The sequence below is a fragment of the Microcebus murinus genome, chromosome 18, assembly GCF_040939455.1.
Source record: "Microcebus murinus isolate Inina chromosome 18, M.murinus_Inina_mat1.0, whole genome shotgun sequence".
In the NCBI taxonomy this organism is placed as follows: domain Eukaryota; kingdom Metazoa; phylum Chordata; class Mammalia; order Primates; family Cheirogaleidae; genus Microcebus; species Microcebus murinus.
Window position 1 is genome coordinate 38,938,207 of NC_134121.1, and position 24,469 is coordinate 38,962,675.

The 24,469-nt window shown below is 37.1% G+C and overlaps 1 protein-coding gene across 3 annotated transcripts in view; it reads left to right on the top strand.

Annotated features, from left to right (window-relative positions):
• SPOP (speckle type BTB/POZ protein) overlaps positions 1-24,469 on the top strand; it is a 73,109-nt gene that overhangs the window by 15,571 nt on the left and 33,069 nt on the right. The window contains exon 2 of one of the 3 annotated variants that reach the window (XM_012789711.3): positions 20,298-20,343. The exons of 1 other annotated variant lie outside the window; for it this stretch is intronic. The gene's annotated coding sequence lies outside the window, so the exon portion shown is untranslated. Of the gene's footprint in view, positions 1-7,425; positions 8,008-20,297; positions 20,344-24,469 lie in introns of those variants that run through there. One more of the 3 variants, XM_075994484.1, reaches the window with a different exon arrangement.

A 24,469-nucleotide genomic window follows, 5' to 3' on the forward strand; every position in this document is an offset into this window, starting at 1 on the left:
GGACTAGAAAATAAAGAGTAGGTTGGAGATTTGAGGACTGTGGAGCCCATATATAATGAGGGTGGACAGTAGGCAAGGAATGAAAGGTAACTTTGAGATATAAAGCCTGGATGAATGATTGGTCCATTAGCAGATATAAAGCAGTCAGGAGGAGCTGGTTTGGGAAAAAAAGATAGTGTTTGGCTTTGGATATATTGACATTTAGGAGGGGCTGCAGAGTAGGCAGGCAGTTTGGTCTGTTGCATTGGATTTTAGAAGAGCAGATGAAGTTCAAAACAGATCTAGAATTCATTTTTATACATTAAAAATGAAACAGTCTCATTTTTATAAAATTGATTCACCATGGGAGCAGCAAAATTTATGAAAATAACAGTATCCATAGTCTTTATAGTAGGCCTTCTATGATATATGGTCCTTGCCTATTTCTTATACAGTGTTTTCCTTTGGTCACCATGTTCAAGCTACACTGCCTTCCTTTCTGTTCTTCCAAAATACCCGGCTAGGTCCTCCCTCAGGGCTTTTGTACTTTTGTTTTCTCATTTTAACTCTTCCCTTCCTCTTAGTAGAGGGATAGGAGAGCAGAGAGAAAAATTCAGAACTTGGTATCTGGGCAGTGGAGAAGATTCCAAGAGATCCTTGCTAAGGTGTGAGAGTATGGATGAACCTCTGAAGTGGAATGTCTGTGGGAGCCTTTGAAGTTGAAATCCTATTAACACAAAGATACAGAGTACCATGTTGATCTTAGTGTACCCCAGTACTTAAGTCTGTTGACCAGAGATCCCAAAGCAGTGGTGGTGTCTCTGCCTTGGTGGTTTGACAGCCAGGTGGTGCTGGTGACAATAGTCGACTTTTGGAATATAACATGACTTGGTGATGACTTGACTGCTCATTGCTATTTATCCTGTCTCCACCTATGGAAACATCTGCATAGGTGAGAAACTCCCTTCAGTGAAAGTTACAGGTAAATTATTTCAGGACTTCTGATTTGAAGAAACATCGTGAAAATAGCAAGGAAGTTAGTTACATGTCAACGTTGATACGTTGTTAGGGATACTACTCTTTATGAGCTACTATTATTCCTTAAGTGGTGATGATAGTAGTGAGAGTGAGGTACTACACACAAGTCCTTAAAAAAAGTTGTAATTTAAAAATCTATATGGCATTTATTTATTTTATTTATTTATTCTTTTTGAGACAGAGTCTCACCGTGTTGCCTGGGCTAGAGTGCCATAGCGTCAGCCTAGCTCCCAGCAAACTCAAACTTCTGGGTTAAAGTGATCCTTTCTGCCTCAGCCTCCCGAGTAGCTGGGACTACAGGCATGCGCCACCATGCCCGGCTAATATATATATATATATTTTTTTTTTTTAAGTTGTCCCACTAATTTCTTTCTTTTTTTTTTTTCTTTATTTTTTTTTTCTTTGTGATAAGAGCCCCAGTGTTAATCTTTCTATTTTTTTTAGTAGAGACAGGGTCTCGCTCTTACTCAGGCTGGTCTGTAACTCCTGAGCTCAAATGATCTGCCTGCCTCAGCCTCCCAGAGTGCTAGGATTACAAGTGTGAGCCACCAAGCCCAGGCTGCTTTTCTTTTTTTTTTTTTTTTTTTTTTTTTGAGACAGAGTCTCACTTGCTGCCCAGGCTAGAGTGAGTGCCGTGGCGTCAGCCTAGCTCACAGCAACCTCAAACTCCTGGGCTCAAGTGATCCTCCTGCCTCAGCCTCCCGAGTAGCTGGGACTACAGGCATGCGCCACCATGCCCGGCTAATTTTTTCTATATATATTAGTTGGCCAATTAATTTCTTTCTATTTTATAGTAGAGACGAGGTCTCGCTCTTGCTCAGGCTGGTTTCGAACTCCTGACCTTGAGCAATCCGCCCGTCTCGGCCTCCCAGAGAGCTAGGATTACAGGCGTGAGCCACCGCGCCCGGCCTGCTTTTCTTGATTATAAAATAATTCATAGAAAAAAAATAGAAAAGTATAAAGGAAGAAGTAAAAAATTATCCCAAATCCCATCACACAGAGTTAACTACAGTTAACATTATATGAACATCTTATTGGGTATTTCTTTAAATATGTCTGTGCATGTAGACATTTATAGCTTTATAAAAGTTGGATTATGTTTATTTTAAAAATTACTTTAAAAATTCTGTATATTATAGACCTTTTTTATGTCAGTAAAAAAATAATCTCTTAAAGTAACTACATAGAATTATGTTATATGGATACATTATATTTTATTTAGCCAATTTCCTACTAATGAGCTTTTTTCCTCCAGTTTTTGCTTATAAATTATGTTGTGATGAACATCCTTGTATATAAATCTTTTATACACTGATCAGATTGATTCCTTAGGATTGATTCCTGAAATGGAATTGCTGTGTTAAGGGATATGCAATGTTACATTTTTTCCTAATTATTTCTTAAATATTTTTATAATTGAAATGACATTTAAACAGCAATAAAGGACATTTTAATAAAAGAAAAATCGATTTTATTCTTATAGTAACTATTTTCTTCTTTCCCCTCTGATAAGTTGTTTCATTTTGTTTTTTAAGTACCTATTCCTAGATCTCACTAAACCTACCAAAATAGGATAGGGAAAGACATATATATATATACAGAAGACCTAAAATTCTGGGCATCTTACATTACTTGGCAGCTAAGTAACATTTGTAAACTGCCAAGAAAGTGACAATAAGTATTAGGAATTCAGAGTATACTGGGCGGTTAGAAAACACTTCAGGGCAGGGTAGGACTTCACCTGGATCTGGAAGGATAGTATTTAGATATGAAGTAGGAGAACATTCCTGGCTTTCAGAGTGGTGTGAATAAATTTGAGAAAGGCATATGGTTGTATGTATGAGCTGATGAACAGGCTAGAGTTAGCTAATTGAAGAGGAGAGCTAATGTTGTGGTATATAGTGCAGAGGCTTGTTTGGGAGCTAAGTTATATTCTAGGGGACTGATTTTATTTTTAGTACATCCAGCGTTATGTGTATGGAACTGTAAGATAGAACAGATATATAGATGTGGTCCAGTTTTAAGCAAACTGCATACATTAAAGTCTCTTTTTATAAGAAATATAGGAGAAAGGTTATTTATATGTGATTTAAATAATGAGCTTCTTAATACTTAAATATTTTATTATGTAGTTTGGCAGACATTTGCAGCTTTTGTGAATCTCAGTTTCTTTTATAAACTCAATAGGTTTAGACAAGGTAGTCCTAAAGTCCTTTCTGGCACTGAGATTATTATATAACCTTTTAAGAATACCTTAATGTTTATGAAGCAACTTGGCTTGTAGTCAGGCTGGCACGCATTTATAGCTCCTTAGGCACAATAATGTACCCCCGTATCTGTGGGAGCAAAAATCCTCAATCGGATGATTCTCTAATGGCCTCCCAGATCTAGATTGAAAGAATTTTATGGCTAAGACTGAGCTGCAAGAGGATGCTTTGAGGTCAAGAGGAATTATAATATTAAAATATCCATATGTAAATTATCCATGGAAATTTATCTCATGTTGGCTTCCTATTTTATCTTGAATTAATTCCCATAATGTCTTTAATGTATGTCCATGCTATATAAATGATTATTATTAGTTCAGCCAGAATATAATTTTAGATGTAAATCTGTAGGAAAAATTACATAATGCATTCTAAAGTAAAAGGTTAAAGATTTCTTTTTTACTGTTTAAGTTTTGAATTACTTATATCACTTTTTACCTCCCTTAGTATGGATAACTGAGAACTGACTAGTACTTTTTTAAACTCAAAGACTTTCTTTTTAAAGTACATAATCATGTTCAGAGCTAATCAGTAGCATAGTTTATCTCCCTCTTAGCATCACATTCTTTTCACAAAATTGTACTGTTTTGACAAAAATATCGCGTTTTAGGGAGAACCAAGGTAAAGTGTCCTAAGGTGACCACTAGCTCTTCTGACCGGCCCTCTCAGGATGCTGTTAATTTGGTGGGTCTTCAAGATTCAGGACCCATTCCTTTGTTCGACTAGTAAACTAAGTTGCTTCAATGTCACCAGAGTTAATTGGTCACGGGAAAAGTAGCTAACCAGATTCACAGAGTGTTGACAAAATTAACCAAAGTACCATTGTATTAATGTACATGATAGTCTTTTCTGTGACCTAAAAAACATATCTATTAGTGTCAAGGCATTATTTTAAAACTAATATAATAGATAATATTTACTGAGTACTTACTGTTTGTTAGGCATTGCTCTAAGCATTTTATATATATTTAACTCATTTAATCTTCACAATAACCCATGAGGAAGATATTCTTAACTGTATTTTGCAGATGAGAAATCTGAGGCACAGAGAGGTTTTTAAATAACTTGCCTGAGATCATACAGCTAGCAAACATACTGTGCTGTACTAATCAAAAGATCACTGGATGTCTTAGTCTGTTTTATGCTTCTGTAACAAAATACCTGAGACTGGGTAATTTATAAAAACAAATTTATTTCTTACAGTTTTGTAGGCTAGAAAGTCCAAAGTCAAGGGGCCCTACATCTGTCAAGGCCCTTCCCGCTGTGTCATCCGATGACTGAAGGCGCAAGGGCTAATGTGTGCCTTTGGTGGGTGGGTGAGCGTGGCCGAACACTCTGGCAGTGACTGGCCTACTCCAACAATAACAACATAAATTTATTCATGAGAGTAGAGCTCTCGTGATCTTTTATCAGGCCCCATCTCCCAACCCTGTTGCATTGGGGATTAAGTTTCCAATACAGGAACTTTGGGGGATACATTCAAACCATAGCACTTGGTAAGCATGGAATCAACAAAAGGAAGTAAAATTCCCTGAGGCCGTTTTATTCAGATCATGATATATTCACTTACTCCTTTTTCAAACATTTATTAAGCACCTACTATTTGGTAGGCAGTGCCTAGCCACCAGGCTTACCAAGATTAATACAACATGGTAAGTGCATTCCAGGGACTCTGTCTAGTGAAAAAGAAAAGTAACAACAGCAAGAGATCTTACACATTGAGAGTGAGGAGGAAGCATTTAATTCTACTTGGAGAGATTAGAGTAGATGTTTACAAAGATGAGGGAAAAGGCATTCTGGGTAGAGGAAATATTATATTCAGTGATACCATAGCAAAAAACAGCTTACTTTGTTTACAGGAATGAAAAGGAAAGTATTGCAATTAAAATACTGCGGTGTTCTAATGTCCTAGACTAAGCTGGTTGTTGGTTGTGGGGATCAAGAGAAACAGATGAGTTTGAGATGTATTATTGAGGTAAAACTGACAAGATGTGGTGATTGACTGAATTGGGAGTGGGAAGTGGAGATTGGGGTAGTGAGGGAGAGTGGAGAGTTAAGTTACTGACTCCTAAGTGTCTAGTTTGAGCACCAGATGCACAGTTAGATCCCTGAAAAGCAATCAGGTTTTTGGTGGAAGATGAGCTTCCATTTTGGACATGTTGAGTTTGAGATGTGTATGGGATCGCCACTTGGAGATGTTTGGTAGCAGGTTTGCAGTACAAAAGAGATAAGCAGGTGTGTAATTGATAACTGAAGCCATGGGAATTGATGAAATGGAGATTGTAGAATGTTTCAGATTGGCTAGAAGGCAGGAGCAAAGGTAGAGAGGGACCAGTATTCCTCTATTTTTGGTAAATTCTTATTTAAATTCTTAGGTCCTGTTTTGTCTGCTTTTAACTTGGTAGAAATCTTGTCTTTTGAAGTAAGTGCTTTAGATAATTCTTCTTTCATTTATGATTGTTGTCCTAAAATTCATCTGAAAATTGTTTTGTATCTTGATTGTGGTGGTGACATGATTCTAATAGATATTTGTCAAAATTCACAGAACTGTATACCAAAAACTAAATTTTACTGTATATAAAAATTATTTTAAAGATGCATCCAGAGTTTATTCCAGAGTTGTATGGATGCTGTACTCTTTTAATTAAAAATTTTTTGAATGGTCTACTCTTGTATCCTTTTTACAGGATGTGATTGGCTCTTTTTACAGTGCAAAAACCTCATTTTAATGCATTTTTCTAAACTTCTTCACCAGTTCTTCCAAGTTTACAAAAAAGAAAATGGGTGGATTTAAATTTCTCTGTTTTCCTTCTCCTACTTGGTTCTTAATAATTAAAGAAAAGCAGACAAGAAAGGGACCTGGGAGAGTCCTCAAACTGGGTAGCAGGCACTATACTCATGCCAGTCTTTAACCCCCTCCAACAAATTATGAACGGTTTTACCATAGATAGCTATGGTTTGTTTTAAAATAAATTTTTGAAATTTCTTTTTGAATAAGTTTTTTATCTCCTTCAACTAGATGGGAATTGAAATAAAGGTTTTAGTTTTATTTCAGAATAAAGAATGGGAATAACTGGTCACGACCAGCCTGGGCAGCATACTGAGGTCTTGTTTCTACAAAAAAAACTAAAACAAAAATTAGCCGGGTGTGGTAGCGCATGCCTGTAGTTCTAGCAACTCAGTCTGTGGTGGGAGGATCACTTGAGTCCAGGAGTTGGAGATGACAAAGGGAGACCCTGTCTCAAAAAAAAAAAAAAAAAGAATGAGGCTAACTGCATTGTTTTTATTACCAACTATAATATAAAGATTTTTTTTTTTTTTTTTTTGGAGACAGAGTCTCGCTTTGTTGTCCAGGCTAGAATGAGTGCCATGGCGTCAGCCTAGCTCACAGCAACCTCAAACTCCTGGGCTCGAGCGATCCTTCTGCCTCAGCCTCCCGAGTAGCTGGGACTACAGGCATGCGCCACCATGCCCGGCTAATTTTTTATATATGTATATATCAGTTGGCCAATTAATTTCTTTCTATTTTATAGTAGAGACGGGGTCTCGCTGTTGCTCAGGCTGGTTTTGAACTCCTGACCTTGAGCAATCCGCCTGCCTCGGCCTCCCAGAGAGCTAATATAAAGATATTTTAATTTAAATTAGCTAAATTAACATCAGTTGTAAAAAGTGTTTATAGACGTATCTATAGCAGTGATTGGGTTAATTATAAACAATATGAAAATTTCAAGAATATTGGACATTAGTTTTATTTTATTTTATTTTATTTTGAGATAGGGCCTCACTCTCTTTGCCTGGCTAGAGTACTGTGGCATCAGCCTAGCTCACAGCAACCTTAAACTCCTGTGCTCAAGCAATCCTACTGCCTCAGTCTCCCAGGTAGCTGGGACTACAGGTATACGCCACCATGCCCGGCTAATTTTTTTATATATATACTTTTAGTTGTCCAGCTAATTTCTTCTATTTTTTTTTAGTAGAGATGGGGTCTCTAGCTCAGGCTAGTCTTGAACTCCTGAGCTGAAACGATCCTCCCCCCTTGGCCTCCCAGACTGCTAGGATTACAGGCATGAGCCACCACACCCAGCTGACATTAGTTTTATTAATAAAACTACTTTTAGAAGTTATTTGCATTACATGATTTGATTGGACAAACTTTTCTGTGGGCAGTAACCAATAAATATGCACTTTGGTTACCAGACTGTCTACAGCCAATTGTGATCTGTTATTTTCTTTTATGTCATAGTAGTTTGTCATTTAACATAGCAACCAAGCAAACATTGCTTTAGTTTGTTCTTAACATTAGGAGCAAGCATAGTGTTAAATTGACTGTCTTTGGATTTGATTTTCAGATTAGTTTCAAGGAGTCATTAGGTTTTTTTCTGCTTTGCTCCATTGCCACTTAATACCAGTCAAACTCCAGGAAACAGATTTTTATATGTCTTGGCAACTATAGATTGTGTTGAAGGATGTGATTATTTTATCTCAGTCTAAGGCCTGTTTCTTTGTGAGATTGGAATACTTGGTTTTGGGGTTTGTTTTGGAGGGGGTGTTAAAATTTGTATTTGAAAACAACCTAAAATTTTTATTCACTAATCTGTGGAATTCAGTCTGATAACTGGGATGTTGAACTCTATTAGGTAGAATTTGCCAGCACTTAGAAGACTTTAATTTTACTTCAGCTGCAACCTGTCTTAAAGAGCCTACACAGATCATATGCCTACAGGTAAGGGTTTCTTTATTAGTTACAGAATTTGGGGACTCCCACATAATTTCTTCATAATATCATAGGCAGGACTTTTGCCAAGTATAATAACTCTTAACATTTGGCTTTCCATCCCAGTTATTTCAACTCTCCCTCTCTTTTCCAGTTGATGCCCTGTTGGATACCTGGAACTGTCTGCTCTGAGCCCAATATTTGAAGTTGGGCCCTATAAGTAATCTGTGGTATAGTCAGAGCAAAGGCTAGAAGACCACCCTAATTTTGAAAGAGATATTAGGACTTGTTTTGCTTGGTTAGTTTTATGTAGAGGTGTATATAAGGTTGGCCTTAATTCTGAGTCCTTCCTGTTAATCCTTATGATTATGAGGCTTGTGGTTTAGTGATCCCTGATAATAGAAGAAACTGACAGGGCAGGGGTGTGTGTGTGTGTTTAAGAGATGGGGTTTTACTATGTTGTCCAGGCTGGACTCAAACCCTGAGGCTCAAGCAATCCTCCCACCTTAGCCTCCTGAGAAGTTGGGACTATAGGCATGTGCCAACATGCCCGGTAGGGGTCAGTTTTCTTAAGAGATTTAGTGTTGAGTATAATTGGTTTACTTGGATGAGGAGAGGAAAGAATGTGTTGGGAATAGTCTTAAAGTGAATGTTCATAATTGTTATTTTCTTACTTTTCTTATAAAGCTAGAGGGAGCTTCTGCTCAAGATACATATACCAGGTTGGACTTTTTTATTTTCTCACTGGCTTTTCTACTTGAAGGTTTATTTGTACCTACTCTTCAGATTCTAAAATATGCATTTTTTTAATTAACATTTCTTTCTTTTTTTCTGTCACCCAGGCCTGGAGTGCAGTGGCCCTATTATAGCTCACTGTAACCTTGAACTCTGGGGCTCACGCAAATCCTCCTGCCTCAGCCTCCTGAGTAGCTAGGACTATAGGCACATGCTACTACACTGGGCTAATTAAAAAAATTTTTTGTAGCGACAGGGTCTTGCTATGCCCAAGTTGGTCTCAAACTCTTGGCCTTGAGTGATCCTTCTCCTTCCATGAGAGGTAGGAGGATCCCAGAGTGCTGGGATTACAGGCATGGGCCACCATGCCTGGCCTCATGTGCTTTATTAACATATTTACCACCTCTGGAATCATGCACCGTCCCATTTAATTTGGGGGTAAACAGCTGAGTTTATTACCCATCACAAGGACAAGGAACTAAATTCACTTTTCACTGTGCTGATAATCATTTCTGGATGAAATTATATATCTCTGGCCAGATTATATGTGGAAGAATTTAGCCATATATCTTACTAAATCCACATCTTGATCTAAGACAGAACTGGGCCTTCTTGGGGTTTCCAGAATTTGCAGTATAGATTGCTCACTTACTCTCCTTGAATAGAAATTTATTTTCTGTCAGTATCATCTTTTACAAGCACCACAAGGAAAGAACACAAATCTTATAAACAAACAACGAACCACATAGCATGTCTGCTATATTTTGGGTTGGAGTTTGTCCACTTAAGTATTCATAAAAGACATTTTGCACACACCTCCCCCCCTTTTTTTGTTCTAAATCTCACTGGCTCTTCTGCTTAAAGGTTTGTTTGTAACCACTCTTCTATGAATAACTCTTGCAATCCTGAATGGATTATGTATCAAGAGGATAGGTGCTAACAGGGCATCATGTTGGAAGTACATACTGGTACATTTTGGAGGACAATTTGCCAGTATCTATCAAAATAAACATTGGCAGGCTCTTGAGCCTGCTTGTGCTTATGTTCAAACGATGCACTTGTTTGCTACATTGTTTGCAGTAGCAAAAACCTGGAAACCACAGGGCAGAGTACAATGGAATTCTGTGCTACCATTAGAAAGAATAAGGTATATGTATCCTATAGCGAATATGTAGATTTGCTACTACTTGCCTTTTTTGTTCATTTGTTTGTTTTTTTGAGAATACAAAAAAATAGTGATTGTCTTGAGGCTTTAGATGGGTTTGGGAGTCTAGAAGGAAACTTTTACTTTCAATTATAGCTTCCTATAACTTTTGAATTATTTATGTTTTATATGAATTGCTTTAGTTTTTAAAAGGCATATATGAAAAGAGACAGATAAAATTTTAACAGTATTTTCAAAGGGACATAGAACTTTAACACTGGAAGGAGAGATTCTTACAGTCACCTTCATTATAAAGATGAGAAAATTCAGATTTAGGAGAGTATCTTCAAAGCCTGCACTAGAATTCAGGTCCTGAGGACAGCAATAGCTTATGAATATATTGACTTGTTCTATTCTTATTCTAATGGTTTATTCAACGGATGTCCATTTCTCATTTTGAAGAATTGATTTTGGAAGACCCAATAAAATGTTGACCTTTGTAAGACAGTTCTTAAAGTAACTACCTCTGGCAGTGATGAAAAAGTATAATAGTAGTGTTAACTCTACCCCATATTTTGAAATTTAGAGGGACCTAATCCCTTAAATTTATTTATGAGTTCATTAAGGATTATTTGAGTGAATTTCTGTCTAGAGCCCAGAGCTTGCTTTTTTTGATTAGAATACCTAGTTGACTATTCTAGATTTTTGAAATTGACTTTACTGTGTTTTTGTTCCGTGTGATATCTAGGGGTGAATAGATTGGGAGAGAGTCTTTGTGTCTTCTAAATGGTTTGCTTTTTAAAGGAAAAGTCTACTGTAAGAGGTAATAAATTATCTAAAGGTGGACATTTAATTTTTTAAAAGTTTTTTATTTTAATGTTTTGAGACAGTCTCCCTCTGTTGCCCAGGCTAGAGTGCCATGGCGTCAGCCTAGCTCATAGCAACCTCAAACTCCTGGGCTCAAGCAATCCTTCTGCCTCAGCTTCCTGAATAGCTGGGACACAGACATGTGCCACCATGCCCACCTAATTTTTTTCTATATATTTTTAGTTGTCCAGCTAATTTCTTTCTATTTTCAGTAGAGACAGGGTCTCACTCTTGCTCAGGCTGGTCCCAAATGCCTGAGCTCAAATGATCCTCCTGCCTTTGCCTCCCAGAGTGCTAGGATTACAGGCGTGAGCCACCACGCCCGGCCAGAAAATTTTATATTATATACTGAGGAGAAGCTCTCAGTATTCAGATTAGGAAGGGTCAACCTGTACTAGTATAGGCAGGGAAAACTTACTCTTCCAAAATTTAAATGATCCATAGGCCTTTCTCAAAATGGGTACTCTAAATATTTGATGATAATTTGATTAGGCTGATAGGATGAATCTTTGGAGGAAAGATTTTTCACGAAATAAAGACGACTTTTCACATATTAGGATCCAAGTCAGATTATCTCTGTGCTGTGTTAATCAGTAAAGCTTTGGTTAAATTGAAAGGGAGAAAAGGTTATAGGGGTCAAGAACAAATAGAGTTGTAAATTTATCTTTGTAACCCCATTTCCTTAGAGGGAATCCAGTTTGTCTAGCTACTTTAATTGATTTTGTTGTGAATGTAGACTGAGCAGTGGAATTGGGTAGCTTTACAGTTAACTTAATTTGAACAGTAGCATTAGGTAAGACTGGAAAGCTAGGTTGGGGATGTCGTTGTTGCATGTGTTTTCTGGTTTGTTTTTTAGTATCCTTTCTGGTAATGTAGAGAATTTGATTGGTCCATTTGGACCCTATGTAATAGGTAACTATAGTGCCTCACCAGTGTCTTTTGTTGCATTCTTTCTTTTCTTTCAGCCTAGTTCACAGCAACCTCAAACTCCTGGGCTCAAGCAATCCTACTGCCTCATTCTCCCAAGTAGCTGGGACTACAGGCATGCGCCACCATGCCCGGCTAATTTTTTCTATATATATTTAGTTGGCCAATTAATTTCTTTCTATTTTTAGTAGAGACGGGGGTCTCACTCTTGCTCAGTCTGGTTTCAAACTCCAGACCTTGAGCGACCCACAGCCTGGGCCTCCCAGAGTGCTAGGATTGCAGGCGTGAGCCACCGTGCCCGGCCCAAAACTAGTGATTTCTTTAAGGCCTATGAAAAATAAAGGCACAGTCTAGAGGCATGCTGTAATTTTTGAAAAGAGAGTCCTAAAACAATATCATAGTAAAATTTTCTAAGATTAAGTATAGCTTTGTTTAAAAATTTTACACTCAAAGAAAAAAGAAAGTTCAATACAGATTCTATTGGGCACTAAAAAGAGAAAGACCATGGGCTGCTTCTGACATTAAAATGGGCATTATCTCAGCAGGGACCCCACTGCCCAGGTTCTGAGACTCAGCTCTGTGGGACCAGCATGTCATCATCATAAGTGCACCCAGAAGATGATTAGGCTGTGTAGACTGTAGACAATGTAGAGGATTAATTCACATGAAACAAATTCATAGAGAGGTGGGGGGGAGCCGCTACTTTTGACTGATCAGAGAAGACCTCTTTTTAAAGAGGTGACTTTTGAGCTTAGACCTAAATAACAAGAAACAATGGGAAGATCTAGAAGAGTCTTCCAGGCTGAGAGAAGGGTACAAAGGCCCTGAAATGAAAATAAGCTTTACTTCTTAGAAAGAAGGCCTGTGTGTTTGGAGTGAAGTTTGTGATAAGGGAGAGGGTGATGAATTTGGTATAAGGGGCCAGCTCTTATAGGTTCAGATAAAAAGGTTGAATTTTAAGTGTGGTTAAGTGGAGGAGAAATATGATCTGATTTGCATTTAAAAAGCTCACTGTGACTGCTCTGGAAAATGCATAGATTGGGCTACAGAGGAAGCTGGGAGATCATTTAGGAACTGGTTAACACTGTTTAGGTGAGATATAACTGTTACTTGGACAGAAATGGATAAATATGGAGTATTGAGAAGCAGGATAGCAGACAAGACTTGCTGATAGAGGGGGTATGAAAAGATAAGGTTTTTGGCTTGAGTAGCTGGTTTGAAGATGGTGCCAGTTAGTATTTTGGTCATGTTAGACACCTGAAATGAATATAATTAAGGAATGTTGGAAATTTTGCTTTTTAATTCTGTAAGCTTGCTGCATAGGAGAGATTTCTGCAGGGAAAGATGCTGGTTTCTTGGAAACTTAGACTAGGAAATTACTCTGGCATGTTAAAACAGTAGTCACTGTATTTCTTTATTTAGGTAGAGATGGGGTCTCACTCCATTTGACCCTTTGAGGCTGGTCTCAAACTCCAGAGCTCAAGTGATCCTCCTGTCTCGGCCTCCCAGAGTGCTAGAATTACAGGCGTAAGCCACCCCACCTGGCCTATTTTAAAAATTAATGACGACTAGTTGCTAAACCATGAAAAGTCATTCTAAAAGTATTAGGACATAGGATTTGTTCCCAGGAGTCAGTCGTAGAAGTAGGCATGAACTATTAATGATTTGCTGAGGTCTCCATCAATAATGGTGCTTAGAATTCATTAGAACAAAAGAGCATACTTTTCTATAGAGTTGCCACTTGAAAATGAAATTGGAATTGAAAGCTGGGAATATACATGTATCTTTCTCAGATATTTTTCCAATTCCTACATGTTGAATAAAAAAACCATACCTGATCTAAGAATCACCTAATCAAAGGAATTAACAAAGTATTGGATTAGGAGTTAAAAGACTTGAGTTCTGAACTCAAGCCTCTTAATAGCCATGTGACCATGACAAATGGGAACTCTGAGCTTCTGTTCCCTTATTTGTAAAATATTTGCTCAGCATGCCTCACAGAGCTGTTAAAAATCCCAAATAAGATCATGAATGTCAGAGTACTTTGAAGACTGTGAAGCATTGAATACTGCTTGTGAGGGAGTGGTTATATAGCCTAAAGCATTTAACTGGAAAGGACTTTGGAAGTCCTTTTAAAGGAGGAGACCAGGAGGATGAAGGTGGGAGTGCACAAGTTATTTCTACTGTGAATCTTGAGGTTATGGTTTCTGCTACTAGCCTGTAGTGTTCAACTGTACACACCTATCCTAAGTGGCCTTACAATTCTTAACCAAAGTGACTTGTGAAACAGAGGATCCAGGATAAATTTAAATGCTATAAAGATGATAAAATGTACAAGTAAGTTTGATTTTGCTCTCTTATTTGGTAATTAGAACTTTATTCCTAGCCATAATGCTAAAATGAAAGGCAGCAAAATATGGTTAGTATTTTTTACTTTTTGTTTTTTTCCCCTTTACTTGACCTTTGGGCTGCGGAATGGGATTTTTGTTTGGTTTACCTGGGAGTATCTTTTCCTTTAAGAAGTGAAAAGTATAAACAAGCCAGAGGCTTGCTAGCAGTTGAAAGCAACTGTTGGTCAGCAGGAGAGTGGAAGGAAAAAAAAAACAAAAACAGGTTGGGGATGGAAAAAGTAAAGCAAGAGGGAGGAAAAACATACTTGAAAGAGGAGAAAAAAACTCAAGTCATTTCAAGGGGAGCAAAAAAGTCTCAGGTGTTCTTTTTAAAATTTTTCTTTCAGTTTTCAGGTACTAAAACTTGAGGTGATTAAAGGAAGGATTGGTCCTTAGAGAGGAATAAATGAAATTAACGAAAGAGGGAGGATGAGTTTCTTTAAGGAGGTTAGAAGGTAGAATGGAGACCAGCCTGGGCAAACATAGTGAGACCCTGTCTCTACAAAAAATAAAAAATTAGCCAAGTATGGTGGCAGAAGCTTGTATGTAGTCCTAGCTACTTGGGAGGCTGAAGTGGGAGGATTGCTGGAACCCAGGGGTTCAAGGTTACATTAAGCTATGATTGGGTCACTGCACTCTAGACTGGGCAGCAGAGCAAGACCCTGTCTCCTAAAAAAAAAAAGGTAAAATGGTGGAGAGGAAAGGGAAGGTGCTCTATGGAAACATGATTCCTTGTAAGGATTTACAGTCTCTATGAAGATAATGTTGGATTACTATGAGCATTGTTTTTATTTCAGATTTGCTTTCTTACCGAAGCCGTTAGTCCTAGTGCTGTATAATTCCCATCATCTATAGCAAAAATATTTTGCCAGCATAGGATTTTTACTAGTGAAATGATCTTGAGCGAATTCATTGGCTTTTTAAGAATTTGATTCAGATTATATTATTGTCTATTGAAAATGTTACTTTGATGTTCAATTTTTTTTCCTTTAGCTTTTTTTTTCTTTCTCACTCTCCTTTTTTGAGACAGGATCTTGCTCTGTCTCTCAGGCTAGGATATAAGGTGTCATCATAGCTCACTGCAACCTCAAACTCCTGTACTTGAGCAATTCTCCGCCTTAGCCTTCCAAGTAGCCCAGACTACAAGGCTCATTTTTCTATTTGTTGTAGAAACAGGGATCTTACTCTTGTTCAGGCTGGTCTCCAATTCCTGTCCTCAGGTGATCCTCCCACCTTAGCCTCCCAAAGTGCTAGAATTACAGGCATGAGCCACCATGCCTGGCCTAGCTTTTCTAATTTATCATTTTTCCTGAATTCACTGATTTGAAAAGCTTGAAAAAAAAGCCAAACAGAGAAGAGACTGTGACAAACACTGTCAGCCACAGTCCTCTTTATTCACTTTTTCAGTTCTATTCCCAACCCTCCCAGAGACAACCTTTTGCCATGAATTTCATGTTTATCCTTCCAGTGCAATGTAAATGTGTGTGTGTATATGAAAATGTATTGCTTAATGTATTTAACTTTTAGACAATGAATTATATGAGTAAATATATATACATATATGTACAGCAGCCATTTTTTCATTTATTTTTGTTTTCTAAACTCTATCCATGTTGATATATACAGATATAGGTCTCATTTTAGCTGTTTTATTTCACAGTATGAATATTTCAGTTTTCCCACAACCCCATTTGTGTTCTTTCTTTCTTTTTTTGCCATCACAGAATTCTAGTGAACAATCTTATTCATATCCCTTCTGATCATCATTATCTTCTTCCTTTTCCTTTTTCTCCTCTTCTCCTTCATCATCTTTTTTTGCTTCAGTGGTTTGATTTTGTCCTAAATATCTCATTTTTTGAGTTCTCCCTCTTGGTCTAACACTTTGGTACTTATAGTCACTTACAGCCATTATTTGAGGGAGGGAGAGGGATCAGGGAAACTTCATAGTTTGAAATACTGGTCCTCCTTTATCAGAACATGAGACATTCTGAAGTTTTCTTTCCTTGTGGATTCTTTTTGGAATCTGGTAAATTTGGCAACTTTGCATTTTAATATTTTGCATTGTTATTGTCTCATAGCCAATAACTGTTTTTCATAAACTTTAGTAACTAACTCACCTTTTCTTCTCCTTCTAAGTTTTCTTTTACTACTTTTTAACTCCTAGAATAATTTCTACCCACTAAATGTGGGACTGTTTAGTGAACTCCATTCCAGTTCATGTAATTCTTGTGTTCAGCATGATCCAGACATAGCTGATATTTATAGAAGTTTCTTAAAGTATTCTTAGCTAAAGGAAGCATTTAAAAAATATGGCTTCACCTTGCTATTTGATTAGAATTATTACATATAAATTTTGTTAAAGGACTGTATGTTTCAATGACCAGTGGTTTTCATTTATAAATTTTTTTTCTGGAGTCTTTAATCCACTGTGCTTTTATTCAGTTTTGTGAGGTTGAGTATATTTTTAATTTCTATGCTCCATGTTTTTTCACCCTTTAAACCTGGATCCTATTCAGAGCTTTGAGCACTTGGAATCTTGAAGTGTTACAAATGAAAACTGTTACTCTTCTCTAATAACACACTTTGCTTGCAGCAAGTGTTTGAGTAGGACTTCCTTTCTTAACAACTAGTTTGGGCAGCCACTTGTCTCATGAATATATCAACTATTTTTAAGAATTTGAGAAGAATTTGTGTGCTGAGTATTTTTTTAAACAACCAATAAGACCTTAAAATGGAAACCAGAGTAATAAATATAACTAGAATATCAGATGTCTGTGTATTTTCTCTCAAATCTGTTCTTGCCTTAGGATTTGGTTCAGATCATAAGTATCGTGGCTAGAAAGTAACCTTTGCATCTAGACTTACTCTGATTTTAACATGGATGAAGTATTCTATCAAAAGTACTAGCACTGTATGTATGCTTAGAAATATTGGTCATGTCAGTCAGTTTTGTTTAGTGAATTATTTTCCTTATGTCATTGTAATCACTGTTTGAATGGAGTTGGTTACCTGCTCTTTGCATATCAACCCCACATTTTATGCTGTAGAGAAATGTTCCTATCTTACGTCTTTATTTAGAAGAAAATTATGCTCTTATACCGAACACTAACACCATGGAGTTTTGTTTTTCCTTCCACTCTGGAAACTCTACCATAAAACTTTTTTTAGCTCCTAAGTAAAAAAAAAAATTTTTTCTAACTATAGTCACCCTCTTGGGATATTTCATCTGGATACATAACAGAAGCCTGTGGGAGTCAAATTATAAAGAACTTTTTTCTTGAAATTATATTTTGTTTACATAATTCTTATAAAATACTTTTTTCTCACTATAAAAGTAAAATATGTTTATTTTTTACAAACTTAAAAAAAAAGTATAAGGGAAGCAAGCACTCAATTTTAATGCTACATATTGTCAAGTAATTCCCATAATAGTTATGCCATTTTATACCTGCACCAGGGTGCTTGTCTCTTTGTGCCCTCAATAGCCTTGTTATCATTAAAAACAGGTATCGCACATTTCTTAGGGGAAAATCTAATTATGTTTGTTTCAACTTTTTAAAAAGTTCTAACTGTGACTCAGTAAGAGCATAAACCTGAAACTTGTTAGTAAAATAAGCTGTTATTTTGACAGAGGGGAAACATTCTGTTTTTTGAGTGTGTATAGTTACTGTGTAATCTTTCACGAATGGAAATCCAAAAGAAAAGATTAACTCAGTCACTCATTATATAAGTATTTGTTTCTGGCCTTCCATGTGCCAGACACTGTCTGGGTGCAGCAACGAAACAGACAAGAACCTGCCTTCGTGGAGCTTGTTTTCCAGTTAGAGAAGACAGATTGTAAAAGATACAATGTGGTAGATGACATTATGTGGTATAGAAAAAAATAATGAGGCAGGAGTAGGATTGTGGCTGTGGGTGGAGGGGATTACATTTTTAAGGGTATCTGGGAAGGCTCACAGATACGATAATGTTTAAGGAAAGACCCAGCAATTGTGAGGGAGTGCACCCGAGAATATTTAGAGGAAGAGTTATCTATACAGAGAATAGGGAGTACAAAGTACTGAGGCAGGAATGGGCTTAACCTGTCTGAGGAACCACCAAAAGAAGGGTGGTATGGGTGGTACATAGTGATCTCAGGAGAATGTAGTTGGAGATGAGGCCAGAGAGGTAGTGGAGTCCGGATTGTGCAGGCATTTTTGGCCATTGTAAGGGTTTTACTCAGAGTGAAATGGAAAATTATTGGATATTCCTCAGAGGCCATAATTACACTACTAAAACAAAAAAATACTTGTGTCTTAGCTTTGCTTTTTCAGAAGCTTTTGTTTCTTATAATAATTTGGGTATTACTGATGGCTCCTACTGAGTAGTCATACATATATTTAAACATTTATGTTGGTACAGAATATTTCTCTGAAATACAGATCTTAGGTATTGCATTTAAATTCAAAGAAAGGGAGTATAATAGGAAATCCTGTCTCTAGGCATTCATTCCTGGGTGGCCCTGCTTTATTACTGAATTCTCATCCTGAAATTGTCTTTTTTAAAAAAAGGTATATTCTCTGCAGGACATATTGGAAGCTAGCTAGCTAGCTAGATATCTACTGTATGAGGTTATTTTAATAATGTATGTTTTGAACATTTTTATTATGAAGTATTACAGAAAAATACATAAAACATAACTCTGTAGTTTAAGGACTATTTATAAAAGTCAAATACCTAAGTAACCACCAGGTAGACCTAGAAACATGTCATTGTCAGCACCTAGAAGAACCCTGCTGTGTGTCCCTTCTAGACATAAGCCGTACTGTTGCTCAAAGTAACCACTGTTCTGACATATATGGTAATCATTTGCTTATCTTTATGATTTTACCATTTAAGATTCATTCCAAACCAATATAGTTTAGTTTTGTCTGCTTTAAAACTTTGTATAAATAGAATAATACAACATGTGATCTTTTGTGTCTTCTTTCAGAACCTAGCAATATGTTTATAATTTTCATCTTGTTGTTATATAGAAGTATACTTCATTTCCATTGCAGTATAGCATTATTTGAATGCCACAATTTATGTATCTATTCTATTGAGGGACACTTGGATTGTTTCTGATTTTTGGCTGTTATAAAGAGTGCTGCTATGAACATTCTTGTTTAACATGTGCTCATAGACATGCACAGGACTTTCTCTAGGCCATATATTTGGGAGTGTAATTGCTGAATCTTCAGTTTTATTAGATAATAACTATTTTCCAAAGTGGTGGTACCAGTTTGTTCTCCTACCAACAGTGTGATAGTGTCCCTGTTGCTCCCAGTCCTTACTAGTATTGTCAGACTCTTTTTTTTTTTTAATATAATTTTTTTTTTTAAGAGACAGGGTCTCGCTATGTTGCCCAGGCTGGAATGCAGTGGCTATTCACAGGCATGATCCCACTACTGATCAGCATGGGAATTTTGACCTGCTCCGTTTCTGACCTGGGCTGGTTCACCCCTCCTTAGGCAACCTGGTGGTCCCCCGCTCCTGGGAGGTCACCACATTGATGCTGAACTTAGTGTGGACACCCGATCGGCATAGCGCACTACAGCCCAGAACTCCTGGGCTCAAGCCATCCTCCCGTCTCAGCCTCCCGAGTAGCTGGGACTACAGGCGCGCGTCCGGCTGTCAGACTCTTTTTAATTTTGCCAGTCCATTGGGCCTGAAAATGTTAATTCTAGCAAATTAACTGAGGAACCAAAACCTTGAGCCTAAAAAAAAAAAGAAAAATTAGAGAGCAAAGGACTAAAGGTATTGATTTCTGCTTTAAGAATCACAGATGTAGGTATTCATTTTCATTTGTTAGATTTGGTTGGTATCTTCTGCCTTAGAGTAGTTACTTACAAAGTTCTAAAAGGCATTTATTTTTCTACTTTCAGAGGATGAGGAACCTTGTCTGTCACTTATTTCATTTTTGTTGCACTCATAGGCCAGTTCATTAGAAGAAATAGCTTGGATTTTTCTGACTTCCATTTTTAAGTATAATTTTTTGAGAGAGAATTAAGAAATAGAGCGTTCGGAGTTAGTGATGAGATATAAGAATGGTAATTTTGACTAGTAAATCCGTTTTACTAGTCATTTCTTTGCAAACGTATCACCTTTTTAAACCTTTTAAAACGTATTACCTTTTAAGAATAGCCAAAGTAAGTAAAGACTTTATAAAATTCTGAATCTAGTTATGTCTGATTCATCATCTCTATTTCCGACAGGGATTTCCTGTTAGACAAGACAAATTAGAGTTTTCCTACTGACTTGGTGAGTTTTTACATAGTTTTATTTTAAACATACATTAATCATGAGGGTAAAAAACAAAATGAAATGCATAAAAATATTTACCATGTCTTTAAAAAAATGCACATCTTGAGTGCAATCTGCTGTTGGATTTGGTGCAAATGGTAGGTAAAGTTGAAGCCATATAAAGTAAGCATGTAAGGTTTTCTTTTATAAGGGTCATTACAAACACTGTTAAGGAAACATTTTTCATAAATGGCTTAAAAAATTTTTATTCTAAATTTTCTTATCTGGAATAAACCAGAACTATTTATTTAGATCATCTCTGATGAATATATAGGTTTAGCCTTTATACTAAGGGAGGAGTAAATAAAAGATATTTGGATTTAAGTTTTTAATCAATGGCTGATAATACATGATATGGAGACCTTAGAGTAAGATTATTTTTTTCCCTAGAAAAGATTTTCAGGGAAATTAGAATTACAGCTTATAAAGAGAGATACCTTAAAGGAATTCATGGGCTTCATTTTACTCTATACAAGGAGTTTGATTTTGAGCAGATTGCCTTTGTATGTTGTACCTGAGAGCTCATCTCTTTGTGGGTAACTTAAAAAAAAAAAAAACTTTCTACCATTTTGGCTAGCTTCTTAAAATTTTTACTTTGTGGTATGAAGTTTTTGTCTCAAATGCTTATGTATGCTTTTACAGAGTCTTCTTGGGTGAAATAGATATTATTGCATTTTAATCTTTTAAATTCTGACACAGATCATCAGGAGCCAGGAAATTCTGTTAAGACAGACATTCTATCTAACTTTCCCTTGTTTTGTCTGCCTGTGTGGTTTTACTTTTTCCTAGATTCATGAATTTTGGAATGAACACTTAAAACTAAGAACTTCCTGGCTATTCTTTGTTCCATATTTAGTTTACTTAGGACCTTAACATTGACATAGAATTTGGCTTATTTTTAATAACTTTAGAAGAGAGGGAATTTATTTTCTGCAGATGTCTTGTAGGTAAGGTACCTGGTCCATGTAAACAGTAGTCAGGTTTCTTTAGTTAAGACCATAAAGGAGAAGATTAAAAGCATACATAATACCCTGATCTCTCTTTTATAGTTGGAAGGAAGTTTAGGTGCCTTTCAGAAAGAAAAGCATCTCCAGGGAATACTGAATTCTGTACTGCTACATAGTAATTGTTAATGCTGTACACAATTGGTTGTCCTTGTAGTAGACCAAATCTGAAGCAGGTGAGCCTTTTCAGTTTCCAAGTTCATGACTTATTCCAAATTGTATGCCCTAAGACTAATTTAACTTTCTCCTTTGGCATTCATTCCTTGGGCCCTTTTCATAGCCAAATCATGTTAGCAAGAAATATTTTTAAATGGCTTGACTAAAGTATAGATGGCCAAAGAGAACTGCCTGTTGAATTTGGCTTCTATGAAGGCCAGAGGACCCTGTGGGGTTATGCAGCCGCTGCGTATTTGTTTCATGAAATGACTTGTCTTTTAATTCCTTGCAGATTGGACACACTTAGTATTAGGGCCAACCCTTTCATCTGTTTACTATGTAGACTTTTTTTTTTTTTTTTTTTTTTTTTTTTGAGACAGAGTCTCACTTTGTTGCCTAGGCTAGAGTGAGTGCCGTGGCATTAGCCTGGCTCACAGCAACCTCAATCTCCGGGGCTCAGCGATCCTACTGCCTCAGCCTCCTGAGTAGCTGGGACTACAGGCATGCGCCACCATGCCCGGCTAATTTTTTGTATACATATTTTTAGTTGGTCAATTAATTTATTTCTATTTTTGGTAGAGACGGGGGGTCTCCCTCAGGCTGGTTTCGAACTCCTGACCTTGAGCAATCCGCCCGCCTCGGCCTCCCAAAGTGCTAGGATTACAGGCGTGAGCCACCACGCCCGGCCTGTTTAGACTTTATAGGGTTCTTTCTGGTCATAGTTGAGAGGAGAGGGTAAAAGACTATAATCTCTAAAATCTCAAAACAACTTCATGAATATTAACTGTAAAATAAATAGAATCTTCTTAACCATAGGGTTTTTCCCCTCCTCCTCTTTTTGATTCTTTTTCATCTTTCATTTAGAATAAGTAAATTTTCTCAACCTAGAGAAGAAATTTTTGTGATAACATGTGGGATGTGTTAAAATCATCATCTTTCCCAAGATCGCTCTTTGTGGCCCTAGAGATTTTTTCCCAAGCCATTCATTGGAATTAACACATGATTGTAATTTGTGAGAATGGAGAAGTCGCTGATTGCTTGCTTTTTCCTTTCTAACTTCATTTCTAAAGATATTTTCTTTTGGAACTGACACCCACTTTGAAGTGAAATAGCCCCTTTATAATCAGGTTTGTTTCCTGATTTGGATTCATGTCCTTACATTTCAGACATCTCCCAGGTGATGGATTTTGAAAGTGATGTGTGAAGAAGCTTAATCTGAGCTGCCGTGTGTGTGTGTGTGGGGGGGGGGGTGTAGGGGGGTGTGGGTGTGTTTGGGTGTGTTTGGGTGTTTTTGTTTTTCTGTTTAAAAACCAGCTGGAGGCCGGGCGGTGGCTCACGCCCAGGCAGGCAGATAGCTCAAGATCAGGAGTTCGAAACCAGCTTGAGCAAGAGTGAGACCCTGTCTCTACTATAAATAGAAAAAAATTAATTGGCCAACTAATATATATAGAAAAAATTATCTGGGCATGGTGGTGCATGCCTGTAGTCCCAGCTACTCAGGAGGCTGAGGCAGGAGGATTGTTTGAGCCCAGGAGTTTGAGGTTGTTGTGAGCTAGGCTGACGCCACAGCACTCACTCTAGCCTGGGCAACAAAGCGAGACTCTGTCTCAAAAAAATAAAAATAAAATAAAATAAAATAAAAAGCAGCTGGAGGAGTTTTTCTTCCTAGCAGGGGTTTTGTAATTAATAACAGCAGCGCATCACCTGTGAAACCTGTGCTTGTGGCAGCCATGGTTTATTCCGCGGGATCCTCCATCCAGGTGGAGGCAGGAGTTTTTTCCTCTGTTGTTCTTATGTATATGTATTTGGCTCAGTAGTCTTCTGTGCCTAAATTAAAAAACAAAACAGAAGTTTAATAAGTCTTTTTAAGGTCTAAGGAGTTGCAGTCCTTTCCAGGACAAACCTCTGCATTTGGAGCAGAGATGCATTACATTTTCCCTGGACATATTTTTGGGGTAGAGAATAACTTTTACATAATGGATAGTTTTTAGGGAGAGGGAATGATCCCCCAGCCCATGACTTAAATTGGCAATACATTTTTTTGCTCTTTTGATTTTTTTGCTGACTGGAAAAGTTGCATCCAAAGTGAGAATTATTCCATATTTTAGCCTTTGAGCTGTCTGCTAAGGTCTCCTTGGGGACAAGGACAGTTTGTAGTTATTTATAACCTATAAGAAGGGCACTAAGGTTGTAAACAGCCAGCTCACACTGAGGCTTGGGAGTCAGTGGGAGCATTCTGTTGTTATCCTATTATGCTTAGTGACTTGAGAGTCTTTCATGTACCTTCTTGTTTATCTTCAGCTTGACTTTGGATGAGCCTTACTAGTGAGACATTTCTGTAAAACTCTTCCAACACTTAGATTGAGTAGAAGAAGAAAAAATAGCCTTTTTAAATACAAATGTTTTTCTAATCCTCCCAATCATTTCACAATCTATACTTGCCTAAGAAATATCTGTAAACGGGGGAAATCTTAAAGGTACTGACTTGCATGTATAATACTATACTTGTTTCTGAGTTTTTCTTATATACAGCAGTTATAAGAGCAACTCTTAATTAGAGAAATCAGAGAAATATCTGTGCTAGAAATGTGTTCTGTATCGTAACCTGGTATAGAAAAAACTTAGTTACATGCCTAGACATGTTTTTTTCCTCTTTTAAGACACAGGGTCCTGCTATCCAGGCTGGAGTGCAGTGGTGATGGGGTCTTGCTATGTTGGCCAGGCTGGTCTCGAACTCCTGGGTTCAAGTGGTCCTCCTGCCTTGATCTCTCAAAATGCTGGGATTATAGGCATGAGCCACTATGCCCAGCCTAGGCATGTTTTTATGATGTGTTTACATATATACGTTTACGCTCATATGTATTTAATGTTAATTATCTTTTTTTTTTTTTTTTTTTTTTTTTGCGACAGAGTCTCACTTTGTT